General features: G+C 40.2%; 1 protein-coding gene across 1 annotated transcript in view; it reads left to right on the top strand.

The window, feature by feature from the left end:
* Nucleotides 1–9,229: 9,229 nt before the first annotated feature.
* Nucleotides 9,230–13,135, top strand: part of LOC118556575 (serine/threonine-protein phosphatase 6 regulatory subunit 2-like) — a 32,733-nt gene continuing 28,827 nt past the window's right edge. Inside the window, exon 1 of the mRNA XM_036149263.1 lies at nucleotides 9,230–9,646. The gene's annotated coding sequence lies outside the window, so the exon portion shown is untranslated. The remainder of the gene's footprint in view (nucleotides 9,647–13,135) is intronic.

Raw genomic sequence — 13,135 nt, 5'->3', positions numbered from 1 at the left:
AGCGGCAGGCCGAAACCTTCCAAGCGACAGCCCTGTCCTGACTGTGTCCAGCTCTCCTTCCCAGGGTTCAGTCATATCTGCAACAGCGGCTGAGGAGCTCTGTGACCTCAGGAACTACTACAGCAAGCAGCTTAAGAGGATAAACTACATTTCCCACGAGCACCTAGGGCCCCCTCCGGAGACGGGGGTCCTGTCATGTATCAGGGAGCCTCTGAGAAGCCTCCGTCTGCCCCAGCGGGTCACCATCGCCCAGACAGCGCGCAGTTTGTGGACACGTGTCAGCGGCAGGAGAAAAGCACTCCATCGCTGACCCTGGGACTTCCTGTTTCAGCTTTGTTGCTACTTTGCGTTTACTGAAGAAAAAAAAACAGCTAAAGATAGATTTCACCTGACAAGACTCTAGAAAAGCGTTTTAGTTTAGTTTTTTTTACTAATTAAAAAGATGCCGTCAGAGGAATACAACTTGTTCTTGTCATCCATGGCAGAATTAAAGACAATTTTACTTTGATGTTGTTTAGTATGTAGACCACACCCTAATATGTTGGCCCTGGAAATAAGCTAGTCCTCTGACAGCACTGAAGACTAAATATGTTGAAAATCTCGTGGCTGCTGTAACTTCAGGCCTATTTTTTTCTTTTGTTTCCAAACTGATTTGTATCCCCATCTTTCTGTCATGTTACACAAAGATTTCCTTTTCTAAAAGAAGCAGATTTTTTTTTTTACTTATGTAATAAAAGATTAAATTGTCTTACACTGAAAAAAAAATTATTTATAAAAGTTGAAACAATTTTGTATGGATGGGAAAAAAAAATCTAGTTTTAGGAATAAGATTGCTGTTGAAGATAAATTTTCCTCACCTCTCTGAATAGGAGCGTTTTCCTTCGACGTGAAATGGAACAACAGAAACAACTTTTCTCAACTGTGGTGGTTTTCATATTCAGTCAACTTGTATGTGGTTAACTTCTGAATCTGGATTTCCAGCTGAGGTTAACGTTCATCACACTGCTTTTTAGTCCATGGAAGCACATTTCTGCCACCTGAAAATAAAAACAAAGCGTATACTCCTGATATAATTATGATGTTCCAGATGTGCTCAGTTGGATTCAGGTCTGGGGTACGGCTGGTCCACAGCATCAATGCCTACGTCTTGTAGAAACCACTGACACACTCCAGCCATGTGAGGTCTAGAATGATCTTGCATTAGGAGGAACCCAGGACCAACCACACCAGCACATGGTCTCACAATGGGTCTGAGGATCTCCTCTCTGTACCTCATGGCAGTCAGACTACCTCTGGTGAGCACATGGAGGGCTGTGCACCCCTCAAAGAAATGCCACCCCACACCATTACTGACCCACTGCCAGACCGCTCATGGTGGAGGACGTTCTCCACGGCGTCTCCAGACTCTGTCACATGTGCTCAGTGTGAACCTGCTTTCATCTGTGAACATTTGCCAGTGGTGAATTTGCCAATCTTGGTGTTCTCTGGCAAATGCCAAACGTTCTGCATGGTGTTGGGCTGTAAGCATAACCCCCACCTGTGGATTTTGGGACCTCATACCACCCTCATGGAGTCTGTTTCTGATCGTTTGAGCAGACGCATGCACATCTGTGTCCTGCTGGAGGTCATGTTGCAGGGCTCTGGCAGTGCTCCTCCTGTTCCTCCTTGCACAAAGGTGGAGGTAGCGGCCCTGCTGCAGGGTTGTTGCCCTCCTACAGACTCCTCCACGTCTCCTGATGTACTGACATGTCTCCTGGTAGCACCTCCATGCTCTGGACTCTACGCTGACAGACACAGCAAACCTTGCCACAGCTCTCATTGATGTGCCATCCTGGATGAGCTGCACTACCTGAGCCACTTGTGTGGGTTGTAGACTCCGTCTCATGCTACCACTAGAGGGAAAGCATCACCAGCATTCAAAAGTGACCAAAACATCAGGCAGAAAGCAGAGGAACTGAGAAATGGTCTGTGGTCACCACCTGCAGAACCTCTCCTTTATTCGGGGGTCTTGCTAATTGTCTCTAGTTTCCACCTACTGTCTATTCCATTTGCTCAGCAGCAGGTGAAATAGTCTGTCAGTCAGTGCTGCTTCTTAAGCGGCCAGTTTGATTTCACAGAAGTGTGATTGACTTGGAGTTACGTTGTGTTGTTTAATTGTTCCCTTTATTTTTTTGAGCAGTATATTTAAGATCATGTCATGTTTCGCTACTTTTTCAAAATGAGGACTAAACATTATAATCTTGGCATGCTACATGCAAGTTTCCCTTGAGGTGTCAAAAAAAGGGGTTTCCCCTGAATGGGAGAGGTGCTTAAGAAATATGCTAAATAAATAAAAATTAGATTGGGTCTAGTAGCACCTTTCATGTGGAAAATACCAATGTTCTTGATGTTTAATAACACAAATCATACAACACTAAGAGGAAAAGTTCATGGTTTCCTGACTCACTCAAGGAGTTTGCTGCGTTCTGCCTCCAGAACTGGAGCAAACCAGTTTGCCCCTTCAGCTATGCTGCCTGCCAGATAGCATCTCTGTGTCAATGGACTTTGACCATATGTAAATGAGGGATGGGCATTTGATTATATAAATAAAAAAATGTGCTCTTTTTTATATATTTTATATTAGAGGTGCAGAACATTTTATAAATTTTACTAAAATATCACTGTACATGTTAAATACTGCTTGGACTGCAATACTCTAATGTTAGCTAAGCTACTTTCCATTCAACAATAATCAATAAGACCGTGTTCGTGAGAATCAAACCCTGAATTTGTTTTCCAGCTGAATGGACCAGTTACTATCTGTGATCAATATTTGCAATGAACCCAAAACATCACAGTATTGATGTTGTTCAGCAAAGTATTTATCATGTCAAGTTATATTGTCTTTGCGACATTACCAACATAATCACATATTACTTTTATTCCTTATATTGTGGAACCAGGGTATCTACAATGGGGGAGAAAAGCTGTTTGCCTCCTTCATGAATTCAATGCAAGTAAATGTTTCAGATCATCAAACGTGTAAATAATTTATAAAGAGGACGCAAGTGAACGCAAATGCAATATTTAAATGATGTTTACTATGAAGGGAAAACGTCCAAACCCTTTACGGTCCTTTGTGAAATAGGGATTACTCCCTCAATTTAATAACTTATTGGACCACCCTTAGCAGCAACAGCAACAATCGAGCCATTGCGATGACTGGCTGTGAGTCTTTTCCAGCGCTGTGGAGGAATTTTGGCCCATTCATCTTTGCAGAATTGTTATATTTCAGCCACATTGGAGCGTTTTTAAGGTTATGTATCTGCATCTCAATAGGATTCGGGTCGGCACTTTGACTAGGCCACTCCAAAGTATTTTGTTTTCCTTAATCCATTCAGATGTGGTCTTGGTGGTCTGTTTTGGATCATTAAGCTTCAGACTGAGGTTACAGACAGAAGGTCGGACATTCTTCTTCAGGATGTTTTAGTACATCGTCAGCCTTCCAGGTCCTGAGGCAGCAAAACAATCCCAGATCATCACACAGCAACCACCATACTTAACTCTAGGTACAATGTTCCTTTTCTAAGATGCAGTGTTGCTCTTTGGCAGATGCAGCGGGACAGAAAACTTTTGTCTCGTCAGCCCACAGATCCCAAAAGTCCTGGGGATCACCAAGGTGTCTCTTACAAAAACTGAGATAAACCTTTGCTACTCTTGCTCAGCAGTGTTTTTCTGGGAACTCTGCCAATGCAGGCCATTTTCATCCAACTAGCAAGTGAGGCCATCCGCTCTTTGGAGGTCACGCTGGAGTCCTTTGCGACCTCCTGGGTGGGTCGTCAGTTCAGTTGGCATCTCCTGGGAACTCTTCAGTATTTCCAATTTTAATTTAATTCAATTTTATTTATATAGCGCCAATTCATGAAACATGTTATATCAAAACACTTTCCAAAGTCAAATTCAATCAGATTATATAAACTTTCCTATATAAGGGAACCCAGTTTATTGCATCAAGTCTTAACAAGCAGCATTCACTCCTCCTGAAGAAGCATAGAGCTACAGGGAGAGCCGTCTGCATTGTACATGGCTTTGCAGCAATCCCTCATACTGAGCAAGCATGGAGCGACAGGGGAAAGAAAAACCTCCAGCAGAACCGGGCTCAGTATGAACGGTCATCTGCCTCGACCGACTGGGGTTAGAGAAGACAGAGCAGAGACACAAAAAGAGAGACAAAGAAGCACAGAAGCACATATTGATCCATTAATCTGTTCTATACTAGATGGTAATAGCGGGTGATCTGTCTTCCCTGGAAGATGTCACAGTTAACAGAACGTCAGACCAGGTGTACCTACTATGAAGAAAAAAGAGAGAGAGCAAAAAGTTAAAAGCTGAAATGATGACAAGCAATGCAAATTAGAGAACAGTAGAACTCTATAGAGTGAGAAAAATAGACCCTGATGTCCTCCAGTAGCCTAAGCCTATAGCAGCATAACTATAGAGGTAGCTCAGGGTAACACGAGCCACTCTAACTATAAGCTTTGTCAAAAAGGAGGTTTTTAAGGTTAGTCTTAAAAGTAGACACTGTGTCTGCCTCACGGATTAAATTTTTGACCATTTGTGGATGATGGCGGTCACCGTGGGTTTGCTGGAGTCTCTCAGCTTTAGAAAAGGTTTTGTAACCTTTTTCAGACGGATAAATCGCAATTTAATTCTCATTCATTGCTGAATTTTGTTAAATTGCAGCTTGATGTCTGGGGTCTGAGGTCCTTTTGCTGTACTCATTTTGTAAGCGTTTTCTGACAGGCCTGTGTGTGGCTAGAGAAATTCAACTCAGCTTTCTGAACATGCAGCAAGAAACAGTTAGTTAGTGTTTTAACTGGAAGGGTTACCTTGAGGTCCCCCCCCCCTTTCATAGTTAACACCTTCATTTAAACAAATAATTTTGTGTTTATTTATGTGTCTATTCTTTACATTTGTTTAATGACCTGCAACATTTACAAAAGCAAACACGTTTTCTCACAAGTGTCCAGAAGCTCTAGTAAAACACTGTGAGCAACACTACCACAAGAGGGCAGTAATGAGCTAAGTGGTTTATTTAATGTCATGGTGCTTTCAGAAGGAAAGTGATTTTTACTACTCAAGACCAGAACTTTGTGCTTGTTTGGTCCCTCAGTTTTCATAATCCATGGGTGTTTTGGTTTTCTTTTGTACAGTTTTTCCTGATCATCTTGGCTTCTTATTTTCATTTAGGCATCCCATATTCAGGTCATTTCTCTGTGTCGTTCATTTTTGTTTAGCTCCTTGGTTTTCATTGTTCCTCGTTGGAGTCTTCGGTTACACTCACCCCAGTAGCCATTGTTAGATCTGGGCATTCTGGGCTGAAGCCCTGGATGTTTTTTTTTTTTTTACATCTCTGGATCTCATGAAGTTAGACATTCAAAGATAACCAAAGATGCATGGTTAATCTACATCCATTTCCAGTTGCTTCCTTGTGCAATGTTCATCTATTCAATCATCTGCAAGCAGGGCCGGATTATCCATAAGGGCCAGTGGGCCAGTGCCCAGGGGCACCAACCATGGGGGGCACCACATGACACATGCTTTAAAAATATATTTTTCATAAATTGTTATATTATTTACTTGAAATTGTTGAAAGGCCATGCATTATTCTTTTTGTGAACACTGATGTCACAATAATAATAAATGATAAATAAATCAAGATCTTTTTGATTTCAACATTTTAAAATGAGATATTTGAATATTGCTCACTGCTCATATGCCTACATGTAGTTGTGTAAGTTAGTAAATAGTAAATTACATTACAGAAATCCCCTTGATTATGTCTGATGTTTTTGACCGGAGGACAGCACGGGTAAGGGGGGGGGGGGGCTTTGAGGTATAGTGCCCAGGGGCACCACATTGTCTTAATACGGGCCTGTCTGCAAGTAGAGATAGCATGGGGATGTCCAGCCATCAAAGCTTCAAGGAAGAAGACTGGTTCTGCTCCTTTAGAGGTAAGTATGCTTTTGATCTAAAATGGCATATCAACCCAAGAACAAAACAAACTTCCTCATGGGAATGCTGGCTGATCCTAGCATTTTATCCACTGGGAAACTCATGCTGTAACAAAAGGGTCTTAAAAGTCGCTCAGCAAGGAAGAAGCCATTACTTCAAAAGCAGCATAAAACAGCACATTATCATTCGTAAGTGTACTTGGAGACAAAGATGTTAAATTTCAACAAAGTGTTTCATGGTCTGATCAAACTAAAATGTAAATGCTTCGCCGTTGTTGCATGTGAAGGAAAAAAATGAGGTACAGTTAAGCCTAGCACAAACAACCCAAATGTGAGGTTTAGGGGTGGCAGCATAATGCTGTAGAGGTGTTTTGCAGAAGATGGGATCACTTCCCAAAATGGATGAGATCGTGAGGAGAGCACATTATGTGGAAATACTGAAGGCATCAGCCAGGAGGATACATTTTAGGCTGATATATAGTCTTTCAAACAAACAATGGTTCTTAGCATACACCCAAAGTAGTTACAGAGTAGCTTAAAAAAAATAAAGTCAAAGTTTTGGAATGGCCGTCACTAAGCCCTGACATACCCTTAGAAAATGTGTGAACATAGGTGAAAAGGTGGCCTACAAATGTATTTCTGTTCCACCGGTTCAGTCAAGAGGAATAGGCCAAATTTACAGCAACCTATTCTGACATGCTTGCACAAGGATACTGTAAACATGAGACCCTAGTCGTACGGTTTAAACAGCAATGCTCCCATTGTATTTATTGACAATATTCTGGTTCCACATGAAAGAGAGATGTAAACAAACCATTTCTCTTGTGAACAAGAATACAACGATATATAAAAAGGCTTATATTATTTTATCCTAAAAGCATCACAGTATTCAAACATAAATATTTCACATGGGTTTATAGCGAGTAAATAAACCATCAGCAAACCAAGAGCTCTTTCACTCTGAGCTCTTGAATCACACAAACACAGTGAGAAACCTATACAATCATATACACAGTAATAATAAGTAAATAAGAATATGCGTTCCAGTGAGGCTTGTTTGTTAGATTAAAAGTACCTTTTGAGAATAACCTTTAAGCAGCTATTAAACTGTGCATCAAGTCTACATTTATGTATGAAGAATGCATTATTTATCGGTCTGATAAAATGTTCTGTTCTAAAATGTCATGTTTTTATTAGTCGTAATAAAATTATCATAATTAACAGAAATAAAGGCTTGAAAACACCAGTTTGTGTGTATGTAATCTATACAATGTGTTACTGACAATTCAGTTACTGAAATAAATCGACTTTACAATGAAATTCTAATTTATTGAATCGTCTATATGCACAAATTTTTCTGTGGCTGCTTCAAACGGCAGACAGTGGGCTGTAAATCTATAAAATGTTCTCAAACAATAAAATGAATGAAATGATTTACTAATAATACCTAACATTATCAAATGTTACTATTTGAAAAAAAAAATGATGTGCTCATAAAGTTTTCCTTTTGGTATTTGTGTGGATTCAACTGAACTATTATATTTTAGCCTTTAAAACAATTTGCTTTTTTTGTTACTGCAGTTAAAACATTTATTTAAATGCTGAAAAGTAAAACATTAACAATTACATGTCTATATTTATTTATTTTTACAGAGGGAATGACAAGATGAGGCCTTCTAACTCAGTGGAAGACACGCACACACACACACACTAACATTCAGAATAAACCAATTAAAAACCCAGTTGCTGTAGGGTTATTTTACTGTGCTGGCACTTACATAAACAATTAGATATCCATAAATATAAATGTAACAGTGGGTCATTGTTGCATACATTATCAGTAAAATGACTTGTTTAATCAATAGATTCCACACAGAACTTAGATGTTCTCTACTAGAGTATTTAAAGACTTGATTTCCATGTGACCTACAAAACATTGACTTGGTTTTATATGAGTCCTCACCATACTTGTTGCTGTCCTGTCACTATGGAAATGCTGAGCTGTTGATCGTCCATCTATCCATTTGATGGTGCCTGCTTATCTGGGGTGAACCCTGGACAGGTCGCCAGTCCATGAAAGGGCAACAAACACACACAGAGCAAACAACCATGCACAAACACTCACATACACACACTTACTTCCAAGGGCAATTCAAAGAAACCAATTAAGTTTTAGGATTGTTGGAGGAAGCCAGAGTACCTGGAGAGAACACGGAAACTCCCCGCAGAAACTACAGGTCGGTATTTGAATGCAGAACTTTATTGGTGGAGGGCAATCATGCTCGCCGCAATTTTTGATCGTACAACCTGTAAAGCTGCTATCTATTAGCTCTAAAAAGATAGATCTCTTCTGTTCAGCCACATATTCCTGAATCAACGACACGGGGACAATTTGCCGGTGCTGGTCTGCTGTTTTAGCAGGTCCAAAAGTCAGTGCGGCCATCTACAAGAACGTTTTAGAGCACCTAGACCAGGGGTGCCAAACTCATTTCTATATCGGGCCACTTTGGCGTCATGAAGTCACTAAAAGGGCCGGTTGCACGTGTATTGACGATACTTTTCATTTCAGAATTTCATTCCAGTTCACATAGAAATATAAAAAATGCACAGTAACATAAAAGTAGCAACCTTAGGCCCAATTTATACGGTTTATCTGCAAAAAAAGTTGATATTGGGGTGAGTTACACTTACAGGAGGCACAGTTTTAGCCACTTTATACACTTTAAAAGGATATATGCCTCTACTTTATGACATGAAGTGCCTTTTTTGAGGGCTCTTGAGGGCCGGATAATTTACCTTGATGGGCCGGATTCGGCCCGCGGGCCTTGAGTTTGACACCTGTGACCTAGACGATTCTTCCCTTTGTTGTTGAGCTTTCTAGAGATGCAAATTTAATTTTCCAGGGCTTTGCACTGTGAAACATTGGAGAGACTGCCTTCTTTAATGACCATGGCATCACGGTGCACGTAGTGTATGCTACTGTATATGGGCGTATTTTTTGTGACCTAATATTTTTCTATAAAACTATTTTTTATAAGTCATATTGTAATTTTGTGAGACACTAAACAATAATTAAGAGTATCAGAAATAAACGTATGAACTACATCACTATAAAATATGTTGTTTTCTTTTAAACTATGTCTGTTTCACCTGATATGCTGTACAGCGAGTCTCCCCCACTGTACCGAGGAGCGCTGTCGTCGACGACGCACGCTCCCGTCTGTTGCGCGCTCTCGTCGTCACCATGTCGCCATTTTGATTCGAAATTTATGACTTGAGTTTTTCCTGCCCTGCTTGCTAAACTTAGCCGCGCTTTGAATATCTTTGTGCGTGAGAGTCCAAATCAAACCTTGTACATAAGGAAATGCTACTTTTTTAGCGGCAATGCCACGGAGCCCTTAAGCGGGGAGGTTGCGGGTTTGGTTGTTTCTACATTTACATTTGACCAACGTTAGCCAAGTTGAGCTAGTAAAGATAGCTCGGTGCTGCCTCAGACCGAACCATTTTCAAAACAAACCACTCACATGCTAACGAATGCTAGCCAGCTCAGGCTAGCTAACAGTTAGCTGGTGACCTAGAGCTGCCTGTTTATCGTTAAAATCCTGAAAAGTCTAACAGAGAAGGAGGGAACAGCGCTGGACTTTTGGCCAAAGGTAGGTTTGCATGTAAACACCTGGATTTAAACGTAATGCCCAACAAACGCCGGACCGCTTCAGCAACGACAAAAGTTGATCCTAAGTTCGGAAGCTATTAAGTTTGCTAACTTCGCTCAACAGTCGGTGGCTAATTAGCTCACATGCTAATCAGAAGAATGAGGAACTAGTTAAGACGGGCTCGATTATTCGCTTTATTCAGAGCCTTTTCGTCGTTGGTAAACATTTATTATGAACGTAATATTGGTCAGTTAGTTTGCTTTTCTTGGGATATCTCAGGTGTGAATGTTGGTGTGTAACATAACATAATAGCCAAGTTTGGTGTACCCGATGAAGTTGCTGCTTTCGAGAGAACACCTTCTTACTAAATGGATTCATATCACATTGTAGATTTTGAATCTTTATCTTTGTATTGTTACTTGTGAGATAAAAAGTACCGAGACGTTTGTTCTGTGGTGTTTTGCACACGGTCTCAATCGGCTGAGGCCAGGACTAAGTAAGCTTTTCTTGATCGTGCAGGAATAAAGTAAACCGTGGCTTGTTGGAGGAGAGGTTCGGTTGGTGTGGTTGATTCGGGATCGTTGTCTTGACATTAGGCTGCATTGGTTTTAATCTGCTACCGGTTCATCAGTCGGTTTGAAGTAAACAGAAATCTGAGCTCCGACAGCAAGTCAGTTGATGTGCATTTCATGCCAGAGGCGTTTCCAGCTAAGTTTATATAAATATATACGTTGACCAAACGTCAGCTTATATGTCTGTTTTATTTTGACTTCCAGTTATTCTGAAAGGTAAATCCACCCGCGCATGTTTTAGGGCCGTGTAAAAAAATAATAATCAATTTTCCAATTTAAGAATCAATTCTCATTAATGTGTAATGAAAGATGAAAAAAAAAAAAAAAAAAAACTTCCACTGTGAGCCGGCATTAGGCTGACGGGCACGCGACCACTACACGGTGTCACGCTATAAACTGTTCAGTGGCAAGAAGTCTTTACATCAAACTGTTTTATATGTGACACCGAGCTGCTCCAGGCAGGCGGTCTCTGTTCTCACTGACAGGTGTGCAGCGGGTTCCTACTGGAAAAGAAACAGCTCTACATAATAATAATAATTGAACTTTATTGATCTCACAATGGAGAAATTTACTTCTACATCTTAATCCATCACCCTTGGGGAGCAGTGGGCCATCATGTGCGGCGCCTGGGGAGCAATCGGGGGTTAAGGGTCTTGCTCAGGGACCCAGAGTGCCGGGACCGGGGATCGAACCGGGTACTTGCATCCTAGCTAAGCTCAACTAGCTAAGCTAATCAAACATTTAATCACTCCTTCCGCTGGGAAAAAGTGTAGTAACTGTAGGAATTTGTCACAAGAAATAAAGACAACAGAAAAGTTCGACTATGGAGGAAAATGTCCCCGCGGCTCACAGTCTGCGCACAGCACGGCAAAATATGTGTTTTTATTAGTAAAGCACACCGAGAGCCGGCTTTAGCTTAACTATTTTTTTTATTTTTAGCTTTAGCTTAACTACTGTGTAAGTAGTAAAGCCCACAGACATATATACGTAGACGCGTCATAGGGCGCAGGTTCGCACGTCAACGTCACCGCCATATTGTATGTGGCAGAAAAAAGTTGAGTTCTGTTATTGTGAACGTGGATCAGAGAAGATGCCTCATTCCTGTGCTGCAATAAATACACACACACACACACACACACACACACATATATATATATATATATATATATATATATATATATATATATATATATATATATATATATATATATATATATATATATATATATATATATATATATATTGTGTGTGTATGTGTTATGAATATAAGGATCAATTTGGTAAATCCAAACATTGTGGTCTTCATTATTTCATAAAAACCGTGTCACATGTGAACCTTTAGGAACAGACTTTTTGGGTGAGTATTAAAGAGGTAAAATTAATAATATGAGGAAAAAAAAGTCCTAGGTCAATAAAGTAAAAATAAGCAAACAAACACAAAAGTGATAATGTTATGATAAAAACATCATATTATGAGAATTAAGGGGGAACATTTCCAGAATAATCACAGTTTGCAGAATTATTTCACTCCTGGAGTAATAGGGCCAAGTTAGATTATTTTAAATATTTTTATTCTTTAGGAGAATAAATTCAGGAGAATGAAGCTAAAGGGATACGAAAATAAACTTGTAATATTAAAAACAAAATACTACGAATACAAAGTATATTCAGAGATTAAAGTCCCTCTGATACTGTTTAAGTGACTGAGTAACTTCAGATTTGCCACATTTAAGATGGCGGACGCTCTGACGCATCGCAGCATAGGCAGAACCCGCCCAATGACGCGTCTACTCTTATATTATGTCTATGGTAAAGCCACTATTAGTTCTTCTTCTGCTCTGAGACCTCAGCAGGACAAAAACAGCACGCAGCGGCAAGCTCCACCTAGTGGTCGGAGGCATGGACGCAAAATTCATCACAGGAGCCTTCACGCTTCAGTCCGGGAGGTGAATTTTAATGTCATATTTTTAATAATGCACCAAGTTTGTGTCCAAATTTAGTGACCCTTTTGGTTTAATAAAGTATTTTTGAGTTGAATTGAATAGAAATAGCAGCTCTAGATATCTCTGGTTTCTCCCCTGGATTTGCCTAACCCCAAAACCCCAAAGTGTTTCCTGCAGCATCTGCAGTTCAGGGTGGAACTCCGCTGCAATGCATGTCCATATTAGGCAGAAATGACATTGTGTTGCAGACATAACAAATGAGTTTACTACATGTAAGGACAATGTATAAATGTGTTTTATATAAGTATTTATAAGATTTTTTTCCCCCATGGCTATTGGCACTTGTGGAAACACCATTTTTTTTTTTTTAGTTGCACCATTGAGAAATTAGGTCGGCTAGGCCCTACCCCCAAATTCCACATCCTCTGTGACTGTTCTGTTCACGTACGTGCACATCCGCCTGACGGAGCAACTACGTTGTTGTTATAATTAATCCGAACCATTCCACGTTCTCCGGGATTTCTCCTAACGGCACCGCCAGCAGAAAAGCTCTCCGTCGTTCACCGTCAAAATACGGAACAAATCCAATTTTCTGCTCCGTTCCGGTCCGTCGGACTCCAGCCAGGTCAAGCTCCACAAATTCAGTCGTATCAAACAGGAAAAAGAATGCTAACAACATCCGGTTTGTCAAAGTAAAATAACCAGAGATCAGTAACTACAAATTAAAACATCTGTTTTTATATATTCCCAATAAAGTAGACCGTTTTATTTAAATATTGGACGCAAACTAATTGTTTTTCACCGAACAAGAAAGCAGATTTGTCATGTAATATATATATAAAGTTTTTGGTGACCAATGCACTCACCCATACTTGTGGAAGTAAAAATACATCGAGTCGATGTAAAATCAGCAACAGAGAACTTTACGGACACTGTTAACAGGATGAATGAAAAGTTAGTTAGTCCCCTTTTTA

This window comes from Fundulus heteroclitus, chromosome 17, assembly GCF_011125445.2.
Source record: "Fundulus heteroclitus isolate FHET01 chromosome 17, MU-UCD_Fhet_4.1, whole genome shotgun sequence".
Taxonomy (NCBI): Eukaryota; Metazoa; Chordata; class Actinopteri; order Cyprinodontiformes; family Fundulidae; genus Fundulus; species Fundulus heteroclitus.
This window is presented reverse-complemented; position numbering and strand designations above follow the sequence as displayed.